The sequence below is a fragment of the Tupaia chinensis genome, unplaced genomic scaffold (genome assembly GCF_000334495.1).
Source record: "Tupaia chinensis unplaced genomic scaffold, TupChi_1.0 Scaffold000165_2, whole genome shotgun sequence".
Lineage (NCBI taxonomy): Eukaryota > Metazoa > Chordata > Mammalia > Scandentia > Tupaiidae > Tupaia > Tupaia belangeri.
Window position 1 is genome coordinate 2,149,065 of NW_006159640.1, and position 10,122 is coordinate 2,159,186.

Sequence of the window (10,122 nt, forward strand, 5' to 3'; positions counted from 1 at the left end):
AAGAAAGAGAAGAAAGAAAGAAAGAGGAGAGAGAGAAAGAAAAAGAAAGAAAGAAAGAAAGAAAGAAAGAAAGAAAGAAAGAAAGAAAGAAAGAAAGAAGAAAGAAAGAAAGAAAGAAAGAAAGAAAGAAAGAAAGGAAGGAAGGAAGGAAGGAAGGAAGGAAGGAAGGAGGGAGGAAGGAATTGAAGAAGGAAGGAAGAAGAAGAAAGAGTAAAGGAGAGAGCCAGAGAGAGAAAGAAAGAAAGAAAGAGAAGAGAAAGCAAAAGAAAGAGAGAAAGAAGAAAGAGAAACAGAAGGAAGGAAGGAAGGAAAAGAAATAAAGAGAAAGAAAAAGAAGAAAGGAAGATAGAAAGAGGAAAGAAGGAGGGGAAAAAAGAGAAAAAGAGAAAGAGAAAGAAAGAGGCAGGTAATGGATTTGTGTACAGGGGGTCCATTTGTTTAGGATGCACCTACTTTTATAAGCTGTTGTCCTCACAGAATGGTGTTACAGTCAGTTGAAGAATTAGCCACCATGTCAGCAGGGTAATGCCTCAAAGATGGGGCACTATGCTGCAGAAAGTGATAAGAGGAGAATAACTTACAGGTCTGTTGCCTTCATAGCCAAAACAAAGGGTCAGACCAAGAGGAGAAGAAAGATTTTCCCTTCTCACATCCCACTCACAACTTTTGATTCCCATTGCCTCAACTTTGGACTCTGCTAGCTTAGTGATTAGGGGGAGAACTATTCTCTGGGGAGGAAAGCTTCCATGAGAGGGCATTACATGGAAGTGTAACTTAACACAGTCACCTGGTCATTTCAGATTTCTTGTGCCACTGGGAAAATAAGTAAAGAAGACGGGTAGTCACTGACTAGTTTTGATTCTAGTTGTCAAGGAAAAATAGGATTGCTAATTATGGAAACATGAGAGAAGTGAACTAGAATTTAGGAATTCCCCTAGGTGGGTCCTACTTCTGCATATTTAGCTGAAGTCAGTAGAAAATATCTAGGCTTCTCGGCTTCAAGGACTCTCATATCTCTCAAGACTAAATATTTGGGCCACCCACCAGGGTGACCAATGAAGGGCCAGCAGAAGGAAAAAAACAACAACAAAAAGCAAAACACTGGAATTGAATAGTGAAGGGAAGCCACAGTTACCAGTTACACAGAGAGAACCAAGTCCTCTATCTGATTTCCATCCTTGCAGTGTCAAGTATTTGTGTATGTTACTGAAGTTGCCTCTTTCCTCTCCATTTCCCCACTATTATATATGTGGGCAGTACTAACAGTGAACTTTATTATTAATCTATAGGTTCAGAAAAAATTGGAGGCATAGTCTGAATGCAGTAACTAAGTGGTCAGACTTTTTCTTTGTTCCTTTAGGAGAAACTAGATTCATTTTTAGTTATAAGAAGTTGTGTGTGTTGGAAGAATAGGTTTAGGAAGAAAAATGTAAGCAGAGTCAGGGCAGGTGTAGGCACGGGAGGATATTTGTTCTTATTGGCAAATATTTGTTCTTATTGGTTCTACTCAGTAACAGCTCTTCCTAGTCAGAGGGAAACCCCTCAGGGAAGAGCAGTCTACCCTCTCTATGGGAGCCTAACTGGGTAGTGAGGATGCCCTTTCTTGATCCTGCCCCCAGAAGTCAACAAAACTTCCCAGATAGTTGAGGATTTGGGCTCATTCATAGCCATATGCTGTCTGGCATTGGTGGTGAGGCACTGATGGATGATGTGGCCTGGCCATCTTCCAAAAGGGGAATGTTTGCTTCTTGTTCTTCATCTCCCTGATAATCAGAAAGGTCTCCTAATTCTTACCAACTTTTGAAGTCTGGTCCTCCAATCTGAATCTGAAACCTCCTACACCCTTTCAATAATTCTATATTCAATAATATAGAAGATGGAAAGGTGGTGCTAAAGTTAATGTCATTGCTTGCAACTAAGAAGCCTTGCTGATAGTAGAGTGACTCTGAGTACATGGTGAAGCTAGATTCACTAGCTCAGAATCCTGGATAGAATGGGCAATGACAAGAAGCTTTCAGTCAGGGTTAGTTATCACGATGTTCTAGCCACTGCGGCGAATTGCTCATCACTTCACAAGCATGCAAGATCTCATTTTACCCTCACCACAATCCCACAAAGTCAATATTTTATGTTCATTTTAAAGATAAGAAAACTACAGCACAGAGGCATTAAGTAACATTCCCAGGTCACATACTACAATGTGGAGGACCAGGAATGCAAATGTAAGTATGTGAGTAAGAGTGTGGGCTTCAGAGAAGACCTGATTCAGTTAAGGGTTCCATTACCTACATCCCCTAGAATCTCATCTGACTTGTGCTCTCTTTCCTGTTGGAAGATACCATCTTCAAGTAGTTTTTATGGGAGCCAGAAGATACTACCCGGTAGCAAGGTCAATCAGGTTCTCCTAGCTTGCAAAGGATAAGAATTCTTTTATACACATATGTAAGAGAAACTCACCATATTCCTGAACATCTGATCTAACAGCTGGTTTTCCAGCATTCACTCTAAGATATATGAGCTGCTTTCTCCACCTGAACTCTCTACCCCCAAAGCCACAGCATTCCACTCCATCACCCTCTCTCCCCAGCAAGACAAATAGGGTGACCTATTTGCAGAATTCTAAGGAGTCCTTGGAAGTGGCAGAATCAGAGAGAGATGAGAAGACAGGCCACGTGTCCAGCTCCAGTGAGTGGCCAAGACCGGAACATGTGTAAGCTATCCAGCCTGGCCTGAGGGTGGCAATTGCCTGACCCCTATTTTTAAGGGAGCATTCCCAGGATTTTATAACCTAGAGTTCTCTGTGATCCTCAAGGCTTCCTTTACTCCTGGCTCTGAAAAAACTCCAAGGAAAGAACTTCAAAGCTAGTTTCTCATTATAAATCTTACAGCTCAGGAAAGTTCTGCCCACCCATGTGAAACCACCATATCTGTGACTCATATGGAGGTTTCCAAGGCTTTCCTGTTTTATTGGCTATTCCCCCTTCCTCATTACCTCTCAGGATTTTTGTATTAGCTTAGTTGGCCAAGAAGAAGTTTCTTTCAAAATACTTCTAATCTTTTGACACTTTCCCCTGAGATGTCACATACCTAGGAAGTTGGTTGGGTTCCCCCATAACATTCTGCTTCTACTTCATGCAGAGCACAGAACTTGCCTTAAATGCCTACAGTCTTTGACAGAAAGTGGAAGAATATGGAAGATTTACTGCTGAGCGAAGCAAGCCAGGCTATGAAGGAGAGACATCGTATGTCCCCACTTAATATGTACTGAGAGTCTGCACTCTACGACTGAAATTGATTGACTAAAGGACATAGAAACACAGTATGATTGTGAATACCAGATATAGTGGGTGTGAAAGAGTAGAGTCTGAGGAAGGACATTTAGAAGAAAAATAGAGAGGCAAAGCATTAACGGGACAAAGAAATGTGGTATTATCTGTTGAAGATAATTTTATAGTTTTATCAACTGGACTAGGGAGAAATGTTCACATGTTGAAATATTCACTTTGTAAGCTAAATAACGTCATTGAATGTATAAAAGAAAATAAATTTTTTTAATTTTAAAAATAAAAAGATTTTTTTTAAATGCCTACAGTCTTTCTCAACAAGGAATGATTTTGCCCCCTACCACACCAGAGACTTTGATAATGTCTAGAAACATTTTTTGTTGTCACAAATGGGGATGACTACTACTGGCATCTAGAAAGTAGAGGCCAGGGATGCTGCTAAACATCCTACAGTACACAGGGCTGTCACTACAACAAAGAAGTGTCTGGCCCAAAATGTCGATAGCAGGGCTGGTCTCTTGAGCATGCAACCTGTGCAGACAACAAGGCCCAGCTCTCTTAAGGACTCCATGCTTGGCTTAGTGCTCTGCTGTTGCCATGATCAGATTTTCATAACAAAGGACTCTATTTTTATTTTACTCTGGGCCCCAGGAATTATACAGTCAGTCTAGGTCAATGGTGTTAAGGTTAGGAAACCCTGTCCTAGGCTCTGCAATAGAATTCTACAAGTAAAGACACCATTCCTACCCTCAAGGAGCTACAATCCAGTGATGGAGAGAGGACTGGATTGTGCTGTGTGGGAGTATCTTGGAGGAAAGATACTTTCTATTGAGGAAAGAGCATCTGACCTAGCTTGGGGTATTAGTGAAGGCTTCTTAGGAAAATATCACTTCAGCTACTTCCTGAGGGGAGTAGGAGTTAATCACATAGAGGAGAGAGGAAGAAAAGGGATCCTAACAAAGAAACAGCATGTGTAAAGGCACCAGGCTCTGAAAAGTTGGGGGACCATGTCAGGGACTCTAGGCACTTTAGTGTGGCCAGAGACAAAGTGTGACAAGGTGAGACATTGGGCTGAAAGTTTAGTAGGAAAACGCTCAATCATACTAAGGAGTTCTTGAATGATTTTAAGTAAAGTAGTAACATAATTAGATTTAGTTTTAGAAAGATAATCTGAGGTAGCGTGACAAATGGATTGGAGAGAGGAGACCAGGTATGGGGTAGAATAGTAAAAGATCTGAGAAATGACAGAGCTGAATGAAGTCAGCTATAACAATATCAGAGAGAGGAAGGAATAAACCAAAAAGATGGTGAGGCAGAAAGGGATTTGATAGCTTTTGAAAGCTTTTGAAAGGATGCCATGTATAAGATACTTCTGTTTATTTTCTTCTTCTTTTTTTTTTTTTTTTTTTTTTTGCTGTCTCATTTTATCCTGATAACAGACTTGGAAGAGTTATGGCATTTTCTTCATTTTATAGTTGAGGAAATTGATGCTAAAGTAATTAAAGAAGTTCACTAGGATCATACAACTGGTAAGTGGCAAAGCCAACATTTGAAAATAAGAATGTCTGATACCAGAGTGGTAGTCTTTCCACAAAGCCACGTGGCACTCTCTCAAGTGTATTGGGGACAACCTGAGATGACTAAGAATATGCCCAGGCCAGTTGCCAACTCTATCTCTCAGCCATGTATGGTCAACTCTCAAGGCCCATAAGAGATTATAGACCAAATTCCTTACTTTCTGGTGTCAAGTTGATTTTTTGACACAAAAATACTAATGAATAAAGAAAGAGAAATGTGAAACACTGAAAGCATTTTTTAATTGACATAATTAAAAATCAACTGGGGGCCAGCTGGTGACATGGTGGTTAAGAGATTGGATCCTACATGTCCAACTCCACAGTCCTGGACCTTGCAGCTTGAAGGACTTTCTGGGCATGTGTGCATGCTTGCCCAAAATCCCAACAAGGAGGGAGAAATGAAAGAAAAATTATTGCAGCATGGCCATGCCCCATAGGGGGTGAGTTCTTGTCTCCCCCCACCCCTCATACTCTCTCTCTCTCTCTCACCAGTGACTTCACATGTCCTGTGGTAAAATTAAAAAAAAAAAAAGAATTAGAGAAATGCAAATTAAAAATCTTAATGAGATACCATCTCTAAGTATCACATTGACTGTTAATGGGTAATTTGGCATAATTTTTTAAAAAGTGATGTGATATTGTGCAGTTAGAGTCTTTTTTTAAAAGGCCAGCTCTATGCCACAGAGGCAATGGTCTGCTTAAGAGAAGCCAAATGCCATATGGCAACCTCAGTCCTAGTTCCCAGCCCAGTCAGCCTGAAACGTGCCAGGCACACATGAGTGAAACATACACAAGTGCCCAAGACCCAACAGGCTAGAGGACTGGAGGAAGGAGATCAGGGTGTGCCCAGATCCTCTGGAGGGTGTTCATCTCTTCCTCTCTCTACTTCATTCTCTCTCTCTCTCTCACTCTCACTTGTGCATATGTGCACTCTATTATCATGAATAGAGAAAAGGCCTTTTTAAAAATTCATATTCCTTCATGAATATTTGATTATTTCCTTAAGCACCTAGGTAAAGCTGTATCCTCAAAAATATCCATCTCAGTCTTTTTATAATAAGGAAGAAAATAATAAAGGAAGCGATTTTTCAAAAACTAGTAAATGAGTAATGATACAAATGATTCAAATGATGAAATACTAATTCTGCAGAATTTGTAATGATATGAATACTTACCACAATATAACACTAAGTGAATAAAGAATTTAGTAAATAGACACAATTATACATACAATAAGCTCTTCATTTTGTGTACTCAGGGTTTCCAGCTGGAGTTTACACTGTATTCACCCCTGAGATTGAGACATGCCTGGAAGAGACAAGTGGAATTATGGGATGATTCTGGTGATCTCTGTAGGTTTCAGAAAGCACACTGTCCTTCTATACCTGGAGGAAGACTCCAAGATACTTGGACGGGAGAGAGCACCCAGTAGTTGTTAAGACTTAACGACAATGGCTGTTAGGAAAAGATTAAATGGAGGCCCTACAGCGAAAGCATGAAGGCCTCCAGAATGAACACCACTGCTAAGGATCACAACTCTGAAAGGAAAGGATATAGAAAAGTCATTCTTGGGGCCAATAGGTTGCATAGTGGTTAAGATGTAGGACTCCCACATGACCAACTGCCTTTTGAGTCCCTGACCTGGTGGATTGAAACTCATGCCAGGTGCATGTGCATGCATGCCCAAAATCCCAAGAGGAGAATAAAGGAGAAAGGATTACAGTGTGAACATCTTCCTATAGGTTGATGTCTCTCTTTATGTCTCTCCCTCTCTCTGGCAAGTGCATATACTCTACAGCAAAAATCTCTCTTAAAGGAAAAAAAGAAAAGAAAAGAAAAGAAAACTCATTCTTGAGTTATCTGATAAATCTTAGAACTTCCCAGAAATAATTTGAGAGACCTGGTCAAGATGGTGGTGGGAAAGACAAGGGATCCTACAATTTCAGATGGAGGTAAAGGCCAGTAAAGTATGTTATAAATAATAATCATCCCAGATTGATGGAAAAGAGGTTATGTGACTTAAATATATGACTGTTTGTGTTTCTATGAATATGCACATGTACACAGGAAAAAAATGTACTTAAAAATACTGGAAAAAGGTAGACCAAAATATTTTAATAGTGTCTCTGATACTTCTGATAACAGATACCATTGACATCAGGACAGGACAGTGTTAATCCTTTTCTTTGGGCATTTTCTGTATGTTCCACATTTTCTATGATGAACCTATTGCTCATATAAGTAGTACTTTTTTAAAAGAAAAGCATACATCTTACCTTTTGTGATGGTGCTTGCTCAAATGAAGTCATGAGAAAAGGAGGTCTCTCCTTCCCAGGCTCTGGCATAACAGACTTGATGACCCAGGACATCCACAACAGACTGGCCTCTTGTGAGGTCCAGGAGAGCCAAGAGCATAACAGGTTGAGAGTAAGTGGGTAAGGGTGTCCAGGGTGATCCCAGGTAAAAACCTACCAAGTCTAACCTCCCAGGTTATCTGACTTAGTCCCTCCAAGTTTTGCTTTGTTCACATACACATCCCTGGGTATTTCACTTCCTCACACTCAACTCCATCAGTCCGGTCCTCACCAGTCAAGTAACAACCTAGAAATCTGATACCACCACTCCTACTTACCCAATTGCAGGGTAAGTTTTTGACTTTCTCACAGTTTTCTCTGCTGGAATACCCTATCCTCCATTCATCTGGTAGATCTGCATACCCTTAGAGAGTCAGCACAGGCATCACCTCCTCTGGAAAGCCTTCCTAGGCACTCTGGTCCTCAAGTAGCCTCCACACTCACAATGGCCTCCTATTCATGCTCCCCTTCCTCACTACATTTCCATGGTCTCTTCCACTTTCCAACAGCACTTCGGGGCTTCTGCGAGGGCACTTTCCATGCTTAATGGTCTCAGCACCAGGACTGTGTGCCCTTCTGCTTGCAGATACCTGCTAACTCATCCTGTTGTAGAAGCCTGTAGATTCAGACTTAGAGTTATAAGGCATGTCTGTCAGTGGGAATGGAGCTGTTAACTGTAGGATAAAAGAACAAATTATTAAGAAAGGTTCAAAATGTTCCTTATTCTTTTAAGCCTATGTCTGTGTTAAGACTAATTTATAATATAATAACCAGGTTCCTAGTGGGATTTTTTTTAGTTTATTTATTTATTTCTTCCAAATTACAGAAAGAAAGAGAGGCAGAGTGACAGAGACACTCCTAACAGGATCTTCATGCCATGACGCCATGACTCATTCTGGTCTGGGACAGCCCAGATCACAGATGTGTGTCCATAAGCAGGCTACAGAATGCAAACCTGGGACCTGCCCCTGTGGGCCCAGCATTGCAGAGTACTACATCACTCCTATGCCACCTGCTGCCCCCTCGTGGGGGGTTAAATAAAATTTATTGAGAGCTTAATACGTGCAATTGGAAGAGAGACTTATAATGGTTTCTTCCATAGATGTCATTAGAGGGACAGAAATTTGCTCAGAGAATTTACACAACTTACTGCATCAATCCAATTACCAATTACCCATCAATCCAATCAGGTGAGAAAATAGGGGCTCAGGGAAGTAAGTAACAAAGGACAGACCAAAGAAATATTGCACAGCATACAAGTCCAGAGCAAGCACTGTCCAGCTTTGAATACCACACCTTTCCCTCTAGACCAGAGGAAGATGGAAAGGTAGCCCTGAGGCAGATTTGTGAGTTTTCAGAAAACAAACTTGTCCACACAGGAAGAAGGCATTTCTCTTCCTAAAATGTCTGCACTGGCAAGTCTACTTCTTCTTGCTTCCCCTTACTGCCTGCTGTGAACTGAACTGTGTTCCTCCAAAATTCCTGTGTTGAAGCCTTCATTCCCAAGGTGACTGTTGGAGACAGGGTCTTGAAGGAGATCATTAAGGTTAAATGAGGTCGTAAGGGTGGAACCTAATCTGATTGAACTGGTGTCCTTACAAGAGAAAAAAATGCCAAAGATCTTTCTCGCACATGTGCATGCACTCACTTTCTCAAAGCAGCCGCCTGTGAAGACACAGCAGGAAGGCAGCCATCTTTAAACCATAGTGAAAGGACTAAGGAGGAATCAGACCTATGAATACCTTGATCTTGGACTTCTAGACTCCAGACTCTGACAAGTAAAGTTCTGGTGTTTCAAATACCACCCAACTGTAGTATTTTAGTATAGTAGCCCTAGTATACAAAGACAGCACTTGTCAAATAAGCAAAAGGATGTATATTTGCAACTGTCTCAGGTCTCAATTACCTCTAAGAAGCCAGGTAACAGAGAGATCAGAACTGGAGTTGGGAGTTGTAGTAGAAAACCTCTGGAAGAAAAAGCCATTCCTCTAGCAGCCATAGACCCTGGAACATTCCTCTATCCCCAAGACTAGGGACAGCCAGGACTTCCAGCATGTTGAAGGTCCCTGCACTGGTCCTGGACCCCTGTACTTTCCACTTATCAGGTCTGGAGAAACCACTTGCAATACAGGGATTCTGAAAGTTTCTCTCTAGGCTGTCCACTGGCTCTCAGTTGGTCCAACTGCAATAAGGAAGGGAACAAAATTTGGGTGCCCACTATAAGCCAAACACAATAGCCCTGAACTTGATCTCCTTTTATCCATCACTACATTGAGGTATATCTATCAGAGAGATCAAGTTCACCATAGATAGCTAAAAGGAAAAATAAAAGAAGAAAGAAAAAGAATAGAGGGAGGTGAGGACAGATATAAGAGATACAAGGGACAAATAGAGAATTGTAGAGTGTCCAGACACTAGCAACAACAGAAAATCATATCCACTCTAGGGGCTGAAAAGGCCAAGGTAGGGGAGAAAACAGTGTTAGTAAAGCTGTGACAACCAGCACCCACGCAGGAGGGGCTACCTGTGAACATGAACATAGTACTCCAGAAATGCAGTGCTGAAGAAGGGACAGAAGACCCCAGGCTTCTCTCTTCTCACTGCCCAACCTCCTGCCAGTGCCTCCCATGGGCCAAACTCAACCCAGATACCAATCAGCAAGAGAGCTCAGGTCATGTGGCCAACCTTCTGGACCACAGAGCAAGGCAAAAAGGGACCCAAAACAGATCTGGGAGTGAATGCAAAGTTAGTCACACACATAGGTACTATTATCATTCCATCTTCATGTAAGAAAAGTGAGGCAGAGAAGTTAGATGTTTGTTCATCGTCATCCAAAATACCATATTTTACCATCTAGAAGTCACCTAGATGAACAATCTGCTGCTGTAATAGGCAAGCCAATGGAAT